This window comes from Filicampus tigris, chromosome 2 (assembly GCF_054856515.1).
Source record: "Filicampus tigris isolate MCC_2025a chromosome 2, RoL_Ftig_1.0, whole genome shotgun sequence".
NCBI classification, from domain to species: Eukaryota; Metazoa; Chordata; class Actinopteri; order Syngnathiformes; family Syngnathidae; genus Filicampus; species Filicampus tigris.
In genome coordinates, this window is record NC_141218.1 from 27,726,512 (window position 1) to 27,742,713 (window position 16,202).

Sequence of the window (16,202 nt, forward strand, 5' to 3'; positions counted from 1 at the left end):
TATTTGCTGATATTAGAATAGCCTCGATAAGCTAACAGGCGATATGGCCGTGTACATTATTAACACTGTGTGTGTGTATGTGTGTACCACTCGTTACACTACTTTATATATACATATTGCTCAAATTAAATTAGTACTTACGACTGTGTTAAATTGTGAGTTTCCCCTCGTTCTGTGATGGATTTAATTATAGGCATTATAAAGCAAACAAGCACCCTATTTGGATATGATTTATTTAATGTAAACAATATTTTTGATGGCGGCACGGTGGGCGACTGGTTAGCACGTCCGCCTCACAGTTCAGAGGTCGTGGGTTCGATCCCGGCTCTGGCCTCCCTGTGTGGAGTTTGCATGTTCTCCCCGTGCCTGCGTGGGTTTTCTCCGGGAACTCCGGTTTCCTCCCACATTCCAAAAACACGCATGGTAAGTTGATTGGACTCTCTAAATTGCCCCTAGGTGTGATTGTGAGTGCGGATGTTTGTCTCTGTGTGCCCTGCGATTGGCTGGCAACCAATTCAGGGTGTCCCCCGCCTACTGCCCGAAGACAGCTGTAATAGGCTCCAGCACGCCCGCCACCGTTGTGAGGATAAGTGGTATAGATAATGGATGGATGGAATATTTTTGATCAGCTACATAATTTTACACCCATAACGTATTGCAGAGTGGATTACTGTGTGGTGCAACATGCTTAAAACTAGTATTTCATTTACAGATGACATGGTGAATAGTATTGTTTCTTTAGTTTCTTTGAAATGCAAATTTACATTGTCCACTTTCTTTGCGAAAATAATAACTTCTCTGTAGCCAAAAACTCTTACTGTGAATGAATAACGTTTTTTTAATGCTTGTTCACAGAATGGATGACTTGGAAGACTTCCTGAGACAGCGAAGGAACAATAGAGGCCCTGCAGCATGAGAAGGTAGAGGGATTAGTAGTGGAATATTCTAAACAACAACAACAATAATAACAATAATACCAATAATAATGATAATAAGAGCTTTTGATAGAGACTTTATTACTGCTAAATGACTCTTCCTTGACCAAAACTTTGTGTTGCTGTTTTATTTAAGACCATAAAGTGAATTCAGAGATTTTTTTTCTAAATACATCATACATGGTGTTGAATAATTGCTGAAAACATGTCTAAAGCTGAGAAACATGGAGTCTTCATTTGCATCATTGATAATGCAGTGCAATTGCAGTGTGCAGTTACCTTCGAATATAGTGGTGAGTGGTCAGGTAATGACCAAGGACGCCTCAACTATTTTCTGAAGCTGAGACGTGATTGGTCATTACCTGAGCCCTGAGCAACTGTGATTTCATTCGACAGCAAGTGGCAAAATGGCTGCCCGCAGCCATAAAAGTGCACAGTAGCGCGCTTTGTCAGACTTAAGCACCGGGACAATATTTCCCTATGTGTGTGATGACAAGCATAAGAATAAGAATAAGAATAAGAATGCCTTTATTGATCCCACAGTGGGGAAATTTTCATTGTTACAGTAGCAAAGATATAGGTCACACAGGGGCGGCGGCATAATGTGGCCATTAATGTATAACATTGACGGCAAACATTTAGAATCAAACCTATGTAGATATACGCAGTAACATGTGTATATACACATGTGTATACACACCAACCTACATCTACATAAAAAATATGAGGAACACTCATTTCGGCCTGTACATAGTACAGAGGAAAAAATACTCTAAGTGACAGTGCTGCAGTGCTGTAGTGAAATGTAAGGAACAGCATTGGATAAAAATAAAACTAGACTAACAGTAGTGGGGAATGTTGAGTATTGCACGGTATTACAGTAGTGGGGAATATTGGGTATTGCACGATATGAGCTCAGGTGCAGGACTGCACAATTGCACTAATGTCCGCCAGTTTGTAGAGACTACACAATGTTCTTGTTAAAGAGTCTGACAGCAGCAGGCAAGAAGGAACGGCGGAATCTCTCCTTTGCACAGCGAGGGTGTAACAGTCTGTCACTGAAGGTGCTGTGGAGTGCTGTTAGGGTGCCCTGGAGGGGGTGGTCCGGGTTGCCCAGCATTGATGACAGCTTGGCCAACATCCTCCTGTCCCCCACCGAGTCCACAGAGTCCAGGGAGCAGCCCAGGACAGAGCCGGCCCTCTTGACCAGTTTGTCCAGCCGCTTCTTGCCCCGGGCCGAGACGCCGCCTGCCCAGGTGACCACTCCCTGGAAGATGACCGATGCAACCACCGAGTCATAAAAGTTCCTGAGGAGTGTCCCCTGAACCCCAAAAGACCTCAGTCTCCTGAGGAGGAAGAGTCTGCTCTGACTCTTCCTATAGAGGGCGTCTGTGTTGTCGCACCAGTCCAGTTTATTGTTCAGATGAGCACCCAGGTACTTGTAAGTTGAGACTCTCTCAACATCTGTTCCCCGGATGTTCACTGGTGCAGGTGAAGAGTGCTGGCGCCTACCGAAATCCACCACCATTTCTTTGGATTTCCCCGCATTGATCAGGAGGCGGTTCTGCTGGCACCAGTCCACAAAACCCTGAGTAAGTTCTCTGTACTCCCGATCATCTCCGCCTGTGATGAGGCCGACAATCGCAGAGTCCTCAGAGAACTTCTGCAGGTGACAGGTAGGGGTGTTGTAGTTGAAGTCCGAGGTGTAGAGGGTGAACAGGAAGGGAGCCAAGACAGTTCCCTGTGGGGCCCCCGTGCTGCAGAGGAGCACGTCAGACACACAGTCCTGTGTCCTCACATACTGTGGCCGGTTTGTGAGGTAGTCCTGGATCCATGTGGTGAGGTGGTGCGCCACCCCCGCCCGCTCCAGCTTGTCTCCCAGTAGGGTGGGCTGGATGGTGTTGAAAGCACTGGAGAAATCAAAGAACATGATCCTCACAGTGCTCCCCGCCTTCTCCAGGTGGGAGAGTGAAGTGTGGAGGAGGTAGATGATGGCATCATCCACACTGATGCCAGGCTGGTATGCGAACTGGAGTGGGTCCATTGAGGAGCTCACCAGGGGGCGCAGGTGGACAAGGACCAGTCTCTCCAGGGTCTTCATCAGGTGAGACGTCAGCGCCACCGGTCTGAAGCTGTTGAGCTCCTTCGGGTGGGGGGTCTTTGGCACCGGGACCAGGCAGGATGTTTTCCATAGCTGGGGGACCCTGCCCAGCTTCAGGCTCAGGTTGAACATGTGCTGGACAATTCCACACAGCTGGTCTGCGCAGGATTTGAGGAGCTGGGGGCTGATGCCATCTGGACCCGCTGCCTTCCTCGCCTTCATCTTCTTCAGCTGGTTCCTCACCTGAGATGTTGTGAAGGCCAAGGCTGGACAGGAAGGAGTGGTGGCTATCTGGTGTAGCTGGGAGCTGGAGACTGTGGAGAAAAGAGGGGAGGGGGTGACACGCCCAGCAGGAGGAGTAGGTGGAGACTGCAGCAGGAGAGACGGAGTGGAGGCAGGCATCTGATCGAACCTATTGAAAAAGAGATTTAGCTCATTTGCCCACTGCAGGTCCCCCCCAGTCCGGGTCTTGGGTTGTCCTAGGCCTGAGATGGTCTTCAGGCCCCTCCAGACTCCCCTGGCGTTATTCTGCAGCAGCTGCTCCTCCATCCTCTTCCTGTAGGACCTTTTCCCCTCTCTGATCCTCCTCCTCAGCTGGCGCTGCACAGTCCTCCGCTCCTCTATGTTGCCTGACGCAAAAGCCCTCCTCTTCTCCTTCAGGAGAGCTTTTATGTCTGGTGTGATCCAGGGTTTGTTGTTGGAGAAACACCTTACTGTCCTGGTGGGTATGGTGTTCTCCATGCAGAAATTTATATAGTCTGTAACAGTGTCCGTTAGACTACTAATGTCTTCCCCGTGAGCATCCATGCGTCCTATATCCATTGTCTTACTGGTCCGTTGTGGTACAAGCCTAATATGGCACATCAGCAAATATTCCATAACTGTATGAAAGAGTACAGTATAGTATATTTGGCGCACCAACTAGGGATAAATAAATTGTATCTTTTAATAATAAAAAATATGCTAGACAAACTATCATCTATTTTTCCAGGTCATAGAATGACATTTGACAGTTCAGGACTGCCTGGTTTCAGCACATTCAGTGGACATGCCCACACCATTTGAGAGTGGAGACAAGTGCTTGATTTTTCACTGTTCTGAAGCCTCATTTTATCTATCCATCCATTATCTATTATTCTCACAAGGGTCGCGGGAGTGTTGGAGCCTATCCCAGCTGTCAACGGGCAGTAGGCGGGGGACACCCTAAACTGGTTGCCAGCCAATCGCAGGGCACACAGAGACCAACAAACATCCGCACTCACAATCACACCTAGGGGCAATTTAGAGTGTCCAATTAACCTACCATGCGTGTTTTTGGAATGTGGGAGGAAACCGGAGTACCCGGAGAAAACCCACGCAGGCACGGGGAGAACATGCACACTCCACACAGGATGTCCGGACCCGGAATCAAACACACGATCTCTGAACCAGCCGACCACCGTGCCCACCTCATTTTATGTTCTTGGAATATTTTTTGGATTATTCAAATAATGCAGGGTTAACAAAACTCTTTTCTGTCGCATGTCAAATGTAAAATAAACATCTATGTTCTTTTTCAGGGACTTTAGACTTAACTATGGATGCTACCAATGCAAAGGTTGTCTAATAACTTTTTTTTTTTCATTTGTTTGTGTCCCTGTTTAGATTGATGCTAGCACCGTTCAACTAATGACAGATGAAGAATTGAAGATTTTTATACCATTATATGGTGATCGTCTAGCAGTGTTATCTTTTTGTAGACGAAAGGAAAACAGCTATGACAACACACGCAAGTCAAAACTCTTTGATCGCCCGAAGACTAAATTGGCCAAAAGAAAACCTCGTGATGAAGAAGGCAGCAGCACAACACAGGAGGAAGGTTCCCATTCAACTCTAAAGAAAAATGGTCTGAGGCTTATGAGAAAAATACAATAAGGATGGATTCATCATGATGATCGGAATAGGTCTTTCAAACAGGTAAGAACCAAAGAAGGAGGAGGAGGAAAATCAGCATTTCAAAGGATGCTCGGAAGAGTGAACTAATATAGGAAGCAGTGGACTTGTTCTTCCCAGGTGGGAGAAATAGGCTTGGGCCCTTAACAGATTTTGAATTGGATCTAAAAACCTATGAAGAAGTCACAACTAACTCTGAAATCACTATTGGACAATTATACACTGACACAAAACTTCCTCTTCTTAGGTTTTATTTGACAACACGTACGAAAGAAGATAACGGCCCATTCAGTCATCACACAGGATCAGCCCCAAATATGGAAAAACAAGAGAGCTCTCCAAATCAGTCTTCCAGTTCTTTTCTCAGGTCCGCATCTGTTGCTGCAGCTTCACAAACTGCATCATTCTGTTCAAACTATTCACTCTAAAGTTATATATGTTGGAAGTACTGCAAGTGATGACAACTTTGATATGGCAATGTATTCCATGGAGGATGGGAGCGAGAATGCTTCTGAGAGCAGCAACATTGTTTTTATAGGAGATGTCTCTGAAAATGAGAAACTGAACTTGGATGATACACTTCCTGTTCCACCATCAACAGTGCCATCCTTTGAGCCAGTTAAGAAAATGTTGGTTGTTCACAGAGAGGGCAGGTCTTTCAAGAGCTCATAGCACATTTCTCTGTTGCTGGCCTTCAAGAAAATGACTTTAAAATTCAGCTTGTACTGCCTGATGGAACACCTGAGATGGGGTATGATGAGGGAGGAGTTGTGAGAGACTGTCTGTCAGAATTCTGGTGTGATTTCTACAATCAGTGCACAACAGGGACGTCTTTTAAAGTTCCTTTCTTGAGACTTTGAGATTTTGGAGAGAGACAGTGGAAAAGCCGAATATTATCATTTGGATGGGCGAAGGAGAAGTAGCTTCCTGTGAAGCTAGCACCTGTCATTTGAGAGCAAGCTACGTTGGGATATGTGAAGAGTGATGCTGTGGAGAATTTCCTCAATTACATGCCTGAACATGAGCGTGCTGTGTTTGAAACCTGGCGATCTGATTTAAATAGTGTTGACAAAGAAGAACCCATGGAAATTTCGGACAACTGTAGCTGCAGACGGATCTCCACAGAAATCAATGCAAACAACACTATCCGTGGGCACATAAAACGCTAGTTCAAGAGCCAGCCTATGTTATCAAAAAATGGACAAAATCACTTGGCACATGTGGGTGCAACTTTCTTGACCTCAGAAAATAGTTCTATGAATGATTTATTCTTTGTAGCATTAATATTAAATAATTATATACAGTAAAACACACACAGATTTGTAACGTTCCTGACATTTTAAATTAAATTAAATATATTTTTTCAAGTCCGCTGATAGTGTAGTGGTACACACGCCTGAGTTGTGTGCGGGCAGCGTGGGATCGATTCCCGCTCAGTGACAGTGTCTATGTGTGCCCTGCGACTGGCTGGCGACCAGTTCGGGGTGTGGTCTGCCTTCGCCCGTTGACGGCTGGGATAGGCTCCAGCAACTTCCCGCGACCCTATATAGGATAAGCGGTTTGGAAGATGACATGACATTTTTTCAAGAAGGAAGGAAATAAAATCACACTCTTCTCTATTCTGCCACTACAGATAGTACTGTATGTGTTAAGATTTGTTGATTGTTGTTGTTAAAAAATACCACAGCCTGAGTCTTTTTAATTAAATCTTTATGTATTTATTTATGCAAGATATTTTGTCGTTCTACATTGCAAATGTTCCATATCCTCCAGAATAAAAAGATAATTGCACTTGAAAAGGATATACACTTAATATATTTGATCAAAAATCATCAGCATATCATTACATTTAAAAAACAACACCAAACAAATGATATTATCGTTTCTGGGTAAATATATCATCCGCAAAAAATTGTTATCGTGACAGGCCGAGCAATAAATAATTAAATTTAGGCACCCCTGCGATCATCACACTTTTTCTGTTACAAACTGACCCCGGCCCCCCTTCAGAGAAGGGAAAAGTCATGTGACCCTAACAGGGAAAAGTTTGAGGACCCCTAAAGTGGAGTGTGTCGACGAACAATTCTTGGCGAATGCTTTGTGTCTTGTGTCATGTCATGTCATGTGTCATGTCATCTTCCAAACCGCTTATCCTATACAGGGTCACGGGGAGGTGCTGGAGCTTATCCCAGCCGTCAACGGGCGAAGGTAGACTACACCCCGAACTGGTCGCCAGCCAGTCGCAGGGCACACATAGACACTGTCACTGAGCGGGAATCGATCCCACGCTGCCCACACACAACTCAGGCGTGTGTACCACTACACTATCAGTGACTCCCATTGTGTCTTGTGTAAACTTAAAATCCACGAGCTTGCCGACTACAAGAATTCCCCGTCCAATTTGAGAAAACATGTCGAGGTCAGGCTAAATAATTACCCTTTCATTGCCTTAGTTCTGGTTAATGACGTTAGTTTTGCATAACATGCTGTATTAGAATGGTATACCACATTTGGTTCCATTTGTTTGCTCTCAGGAAGCCCTGGAAATTTGGTTTGGAAACTAATAAAACAATCCAGTCAGTTTAAAGGGTGTTAAGTGACGACCTTTCAAATGTAATAGCCTTCAAATTATACGACATGAGGAGGAACCATCCATAACCATAAAAGCACTTTTTACTTATACTCACATTTTACTCACTTTACGACATGTTTTTGACATCGGTAACGATGGTTTGTTATGGCATTATGAATGCCCCAAACACAGTCTAGAAGACGAGTCAAGTTAGCCCTAACCCCAACCCTAAACCTAACCCTAAACCCTACCTTATTAGGTTTAGGGTTAGCGACAAGCTGTCAGCAATGACTTCAAAATAAAAGCATACCAAGGCATTCATGTCCAAATATTATTTCATAAGGTAAGGTTTATTTTCAAGTTGGCCTTCTTACCGCATTGGCAGCGTTACTGTCATGCACAGCATGAATAATTGTTGCGGCGATTAGCTTGACTTCTTCTTCCTGACAGTGCACACGTAAAAAAGTGGGTACTCAGCCAAAAACATTTTTTTTTTACTGTGATACCCAAATTTTTGAGGACTAATTTCAGACATAAGCTTTTATTTCAGGGGTGTCAATGTCAAATGGATGGAGGGCCAAATACAAAATTTTGCGACAAGCCGAGGGCCAGACTGATAGAATTTTTTTAAATGTCCAGATTGGATCGGGTCCTACGCGCCTGCTGATGATGTCACGCTTTATATATCTGTAATATATTTCTTTGCGTCTATGTTTGTCACCCCCCTGGGTGTTGTGTTTTTATCTTCGGAGTTACTAAATAAAACATTAAATAAAGTACATTACTGCTACTTTTGCGAGGCAGCTCGTACGTCACTTCCGTTTGTGTTTCCTGCCAAACTGGAAACAATTTTCTGGTTGACTCGGGCTGCAAGATTGTATGAACTGTACATAATGTGAAGTAAAACGGAGAGGATCATATGATTGATATGATGTCTCTATCTGACTATTTTAGAGTGGCAAGGTATGAATGTGGGTGATCCTGTCAGAAAACACAGGCCCGTATTCCACTTGACACGTCTATTTATTGTGGTCTGCAACAATACAGACAAAGAATAACCTAGCAACATCATCCAATGCATATCCATTTGTTAACAATATGCCTAAACATTACAATTCATGTATTAACAAATTAATTAGCCAAACAATATTGAATAGTTAGCATATGAGCCAAAATAGTGTTCATCAACGTGACATCACTCACGAGAACATATCTAGGCTATTATGTACAGTTACCTGACACGGACTTAAATCATTAAACTCACCTTTTAACATTTACACACAACAACAAACGTGGTGAAACACGGGAAATCTGCAACTACTGAGTTTGCTGGCACGGACAAACTACTAGCTAGCTGTGTTGAAGGAGGAAAGAGAAAAAAAAAGTCACTCACTATCAACACTTAGCGCTCGAATAGCGTTCAATGCCGGCTCACAGTGTGGGACATCTCAGTACAACGTCGAAACTCAATGAATTTATCAAATGCCAACAATTACTAATAATAAAACGATGTGAGATTTCTAACATAAAGTATTTCTAATAAAGTGTGTTTTACTCCAAATAACCTTTCACCACAATCCGATTATGAAAGCCGCGAAAAGTGACGTAAAGTCTTCAGCCAGCATGTAGAACAGCCATGGGGTGGCAAATATTGATGCAAAGAAATATATTACAGAAATAGTGTAAGGAATAGGGTTATCTGTGTTGTGATCGAATTTGTGTCTTGCCAAGTTGTTTTGTTTCCGAGGTTAATGAATGCGTCGTGCTGCTCGCTGGATGGGAGGGCATGCGAGTGAGAGTAGCGGAGGACGAACAGGAGAGCCGTTGCTCTTTTTTGACTGAACGGTTGTCGTATTGTATTGACGTCGGCTGCGGCCCTTATTAGCCGGTTGGACTATAAACATGCTAATTAAACTACGTCTGATGGTGTGTTCTTTGAAGTCGCTAAAATATATTTTAAAGCGTGACGTCTTCGGCAGGCGCGAAGGACCCGATCAGATCTGCTACCCACACCAGCTTGCTGCGGGCCGGATCTAATAATAAAGCGATATCATCCCAGGGGCCGTTGAAAACCTTCTGGCGGGCCGGATGTGGCCCGCGGGCTTTGACTTTGACATAAGGTGATTTATGCCACATATGTCATCCTGGAACATGTAATTTGCGGCATTGTGGATGATCCTTCGGGGAATTGCCTTTCACAGTTTAAAATGCTATTTTGACGTCAGTCTTGCCAAGCCCCAAATCATTTCCTGTTGAGGAACGTGAACTTGCTATTAAATTACGTAGCTGAGACTTGAAACTCTTCCAGATTTGAGACAATTTTGTGTTTCCTCGGCTCCCATCACAGATCACATGACAGAATCACTAGAGTTGATTCGCAGAATGAAGACTTTTCCTTTGACGTCTATGCACAATGATTCGCCGAATGAGGATTTCATCACTTCCTCCTACTTTGCAACAAATAAATGGTTTCTGAAACAGTTCTAATACTCTATCATTAAAATTGCACATCGTGACAACAACTTTGACAACAATATCGAGGACAATATAAAGTATAACACTCACCCCTAATTGCAGTTTTTATCAAGTATTTTTGCTTGTCTTCAACGTCTATTAAAACTAGCAGCTATCAGGGTCAAGTTCATTCTTGAACTTGTCCCCTAGCATCCATGTAGCTCACACAGCAACGGTGACGTCACACACGACGTCAAAAATAGATTGCAATTATCTAACAAGTATTTGTGCTCATTTCAGCCTGTTTTGGCAATGTGACCCATGATTTTTTGTTTTTGGAACAGGTTTTGTCATCAAAAGTAGGGGTGCACTGATAACAATTTCCGGGACGATCACCGTTCTCTAATCTTTAAAATGCCTGATCTGTGGATCCCGATTTTTTCCGATCCCAATTTTTTATTTTATAACCAACAGCATACACCTTCCAATCTTGTCTTATTGTACAACAGGTTAGTTTTACCCTACTGATGATCACAGCAGGGGCGGCATGGCTCAGTAGGGGCGGCATGGCTCAGTGGTAGAGTGGTCGTTTCCCAACCCGGAGGTTGTGGGATCGATCCCCGGCCATTGTGACCATGTCGAAGTATCCTTGAGCAAGATACTGAACCCCTGGTTGCTCCTGATGCTGCGTCATCAGTAAGTAGATGAGGTACAGTGTAAAGCGCTTTGAGTACCCAAGGTAGAAAAGCGCTATATAAGTCACAGCCCAGCCCAACATTGAACAATATCTGTGAAACAATACAAACGGCTTGTTTTAACTGTACATGAAGTAGTGTCACCTCACAGCAGAAGAGGGCAGTGACTGACTTTTCACATACCTCTGCGGGGGGAGATGAGATCGATGGAGAAGGTTGGGTTTATTTCAAGGACTCGGCCAATCACCGATCCCTCAAAATTAAGGAAATCGGTGCTGATAATGATCCCCGCCAATCGATCAGTGCAACCCTAATCAAAAATAATCAGTTTCAGGAAGGTCATCAAGCACAATGAATACATAACAACATTATAGTTAGTCAAATGCATTGTCCAATACTTTTGTTATTGAATTGCCAATTGATTAGTGTGTGAAAGGACTGCTAGAGCCCGATGTAAATATTAATCACTATAAGCTTGGCTACTGACACCATCATAGTAAAATAGTATAAATCAACATTAATGGAACATCAGGCAAAGGTGAGTCATATCCCATTTAACATTCGTAGCGGTCACATAACAGTAAAAAAAAAGTAACCACTGTTAATAGTAAATTACAATTAATTAACAGCTTGTAGTCAAGCTCATTCTTTGCCGATAAATAATATTCAGCACCATCAACTTGTTGTTCAGTAAATTTTGTGAAGGCATCTTGTCACATCTTGAAGAATGAGTGCTGGAATGCACCAGAAGGAGAAATTAAAGGACACGTGCAATAAACTTTTGTTGCAGCCATAACAAATTTCACATGTCATTTTTTAAACTTTGTTAATCATCACACAAGGGTAAACAGAAATACTATATTGTTTCACTTCATCAACCTGATCTTTTGGTGAAGTTTGTTGGAACCATATTTGCGCATGTTGGATAAAAGAGTTCTGGAATACACCAGAAAGAGGAATTAAATGAGACGTGTGATGAATTTACACTTGAGCCAACACAAATTAGTTTTGAGTCATGACGAGGAACATGTGCATAACTGCATCTCAACAAGTGTGAAAGCAAATCATCGCCCAAAAAAGCAGTCAGGAAAGACATTCTGTGTTCCCCTTATAATTCATGATTTCTTGTTCTCAAGGAACATCCAACTCACTCACTCCCTGTCCTACACCTCCTCCCCCTGCTGAGTATTTCATCCATTGTGCACAGCAGCAAATCTCTGCCCCACTTGTCTGCAAGTAATTCTGCTTACAAGGACTTTGCAGCACAGGCGGCGGCGGTGCTCACTGTGCTGAGTGGGAGTCGAGCTGGCGTAGCCAAAGAGTCAATTTACTCCTACAGTCTTACTCTACTTCTGCCTCCATACCTCTCAGTCACAAAACACACAAATACTTGTGTATTTATTCCCTTTTAATTAATTTCCAACACACAATTAATTGTGTAGGGTCAAGCAGGTTTGTCAAGGCCTTCATCTGGAAGCGAGTTTAAAAACAACTGTTCAGCAGTACAGTAAATGAAGCCCATCTTGGCAGAGTATCAACACCTCTGTAGTTAGCCTCTATCTGAACGCCATCAATAATGGCAAAAAATAATAAATCTGTAAGCTGTTTGCCCCAGAAATAATGTCTCCTCAGCTAGTTACCTCAGCTTCTGGATGTTGCTGATCCCTGTCGGTGTGGGGAATTTATTTTGTATAACACCAATAGGTGCAATAACCGTCCTGAATTGTACCTCTGGCAACAATACGGAGCAGGATCCGTTCTAAAGTAAGCTATTTTAAGCTAAAATGTAAAACTTTTCGACATTTTAGGAGTTAAAACAGTAGGCAAAAGTTGTTGGCAAGATTAAATAGGAAGTCAACCCCCAAAAATGATTTGCAATAATCAGAGCTGGGCAGTCCGTCCCTGGGCCGGACTGGTTGGACCCTCCGGCACGGCCGGATGCCCATTTTTGGGGCGGCAGGGCGGTGGGCAACAAATTTTAAAAGATGGCTGGACTAAGCATGGCCAGATGTGGATTTTAGTCCGGCCCACTAATGCGTTTGACGTGGTCGCGAGGCGGCCAAATTTCATCTCAGCCTACTCAGTGAAAGTCTTCTTTTTAGGCTTCTTTCTAGTCCCGCGTCAGCGCGAGCGACAACTGCCGCATTGATTCAAGTGACCGACGCATTGTGCTGTTGGCGACTGGCCTGCCACACATGCCATGCACCCATCAGGAATTGTTGCTGCTCTGATCGGTCCATTATGTCACATGTTGCCATGACATACGGTTTCCCACACGGAGAGGAGAGAGAGGATGCAGCACGCAGCGCGTTGCTACTGCAAAAGCAAACTACTTTGGCAATAAAATTAAATGCATAGTCTAGTCATCTTGGTCCCTTTATGGTTGTAGCAGGTACGATATCCATTGTTGTTGCTGTCTTTTTGAAGCGACGCCCCCGACTTGGAACTTAACGGTTTCAAAACAACTTGTGTCCGGGAGTATATTAAGCTGCGCGCAGCACTCAAGTATGATGCTGCCACATCAAGGTAGGGTTCATGCACTTCCTCTGGCATCTTCTACTTCCGGAAATACGCCGTAGCAAACCTGCTGTTTATAGTGGTTTGTTGGTATGCTTTTATTTTGAAGGCTGTGAACGAAGGAAAGTGTGGAAATTAAATAACGTTTTGACTGCGACTTCTGGCCGTCTGTTTGACCCAAATAATTATACAATACGACAAAACCAACCCCGGGGCTCGCAATGGAAGTAAGCACACGCAGTTGGGTAAGTAGTAAAGTACCAGTGGCGCATTTTGAAGCGTGTCCACAGCAGGTTTGAATAGTAAATTAGCCAGCTAATGATCCTTAAAAAGTTTCTGCCGTTAGCATCCCTCCCGCGGCGGCGTCAATCACGGACCCTTTTTTTTTTTTTCGGGGGGGGGAGCGAAACGGGACGGGGGCCGACAATGTTTATGGATATGGCCGGAGGGTCGCGGCCAGAAGGATACCCAGGTCAAGGGTGGAGGGTCGCGGCCGGACCGGCAAAAAAGGGTCAAGTGCCAGCTCTGGCAATAATACTGTATGTCAACTGTTTTATGAAGCTGAGCCATGATTGACATGACGTGACAACCAATCATGGCTCAGCTTCAGAAAACAGGTGAGCTATGATTGGTGGTTACCTGAGTCCTGAACAACTGTGATGTCATTTTCAGTCGACAGCAAGTGGCAAAATGGCCGCCCCCTGAGATGGCCAAAACGGGTGGCTCTTTACTTCTGCAACACACAGCACATCGGTGACAGTTACAGCGAGACATGGCGGAATGAGCTGCACTCTGTCTACTACTCGAAGCATGAAACTTCACGACCTCCGGTCACCTGCTATAAACACATCGCTTGCTGTACTAACTAAAAATATCGACATGTAATATGGTCTGCAATACTGTACATTATACAAAAATAACAGTAAAATTAGCTGCAACAAGTCACGCAAATGGCCACAGTATTCATCAGCTAGGGTAAATAACATGCGTCACCATTTGGTACTTTTCTTCGACAACACATGCTGAAAACCATGGATGTCACCAACTTATGTACCCAACATTGTCCAACAACAACTAACATGGGCCCCACACATACAGTGCTGAATAAGTGCACTCCATTTACCATTTTAATCAAATAGGATTTTTCATCTGTTGGTCTATGATGTTTTTTGTTTTTTGGGGGTAAAAGTACAAGAGATACAAATTGATTTAGAACTTCTTTGTACACGTCAACACAAACAACAGATCTGGATTTTAGGTGCGGGTATGAGGTCTAATATTTATGTAAATTTTCCAGAACATGTTCAATAGCGCACCATGGAAAGTTAGGAAAAAAAAAAAACCACACCATTTTTACCAATTGGCATGAAATTGTTTGGGCACATCGATCATAACAGGGCACACAAAAAAGTATTAAGGACCCATACATGAATTTAAATATGATGTCGCCCATTTTGGATGGAAAGAGCTATTTGGATCATTTTGGCTGTTGATACAAATTTTAAAAAATTTGCTCCGACACCAGTTTCACCAATCTACGTATATGAAATTGGCTGGACAAGACTGCCATGACTAGGCACAAAAAAAAAAAAAAAATGTAATTAAATCACCCATGCCCAACAGAAAGTACGCTATAATGGTTTGAAACCGCCATGTAGGGCAAAAACTTATGGAACTTACCCCTAATAGTATCCAAGATGTGATTCTAAATGTAAACTTTTTTGCCCATGTTGTGGGCGGAGCATGGCGTCACTTTTTGATAATTTCGCCATGAATAGGTTATGAGGGTCCAAGGCCCCGTTGATCTCTTTATGCATCTTCAATTAATATTTAAATTTAGGTTAACCACACAACTGGTTATCATCACTCGGACACTTGATTTTCAAATAGTCAAATAATTGCTTCCTCAAAGCGCTTAGCGCAGTCCCTTTGACCGCAGTAATCTCACCCGTCTTGTGTCGGATGTAAATCAGAATCCATAGGGCTATCGCTGAACAAAAGAACAATAACCCCCAGAAATTTTCAGCTAAATGCTGATAAGCACCGAAACGGGTGCATAACCTAAGGTCGAAACAATACTTTCCAGAACACGCTTTGACCTCTAATTTATTTGCATTTGAAAAACATTCCAATCAGCAACAATACAAAATGAAGTAATCCACTGGGTCATACTAAAACATCATAAAAAAAGTCACAATTGAATTTAATGAAGCGTTTTGTGTTTTAGTTAATATTAAAGTCACTATAAAGTGAATGTGTTTCTAAATGCATAAAACATGTTTTAAGATGTCTTGTGACACGACGTACAGTAGCACTGAATTGTTGAGATTAAATGTTAAAATGTTTTGCACCATTTCAGTTTTTCTGAGTGTTTTGGGCGTGGCTAAAACAATGCCGAAATGCCCTACACCAAATATTTAGGAATTGAGCGCCGGTGATAATCCAGCGAAAGTAAACTGTTTAGTTACTTAACTAGGCTATGCCTACACCCTAAAAATGCATTGCGCGTGAAAGCCACAATTTGGTGGTTTCAGTTTATCAAGTGGGCATGCCTGCAGCATGGCAGTGGGGAGAACATTTTTGACAGGGTTGTGAACAACACACTTCTCTGTGGTATGTCAAATGTTTAAGTCAATTTTGTTTTCACTTTACATAGACAAACAAAAAAACACCCATACAACCAAAGATTAGGCACAAAATTGATTCGACTGCATTTTTATGCAGCTCCAAATAATCCCTCTGGACACCTTTTGTGGTTAAAAATTCCTTAATGATTGCAATTAAATCCACAGTTTCTAATTTTTCTGCCATTATATTTCTAAACCATGCTTGCTGCAATGTAAGCTTTTCCTAAAAAAGTTGTGATATTTGACATGCTTTAAAATTTCATATGTACGCAAACTCTATGCACCCAGCATGATTTTTTTTACCCCACCATGTGGACCGGGATGACTCATTTGAAATACAGCCAATATTGCGGCGAGGCCTGCAGGATG

The 16,202-nt window shown here is 43.1% G+C and overlaps 1 pseudogene; it reads left to right on the forward strand.

The window, feature by feature from the left end:
• The first annotated feature begins 841 nt into the window (after positions 1 to 841).
• Positions 842 to 6,220, forward strand: LOC147151947 (uncharacterized; annotated as a pseudogene).
• The last annotated feature ends 9,982 nt before the right edge of the window (positions 6,221 to 16,202 follow it).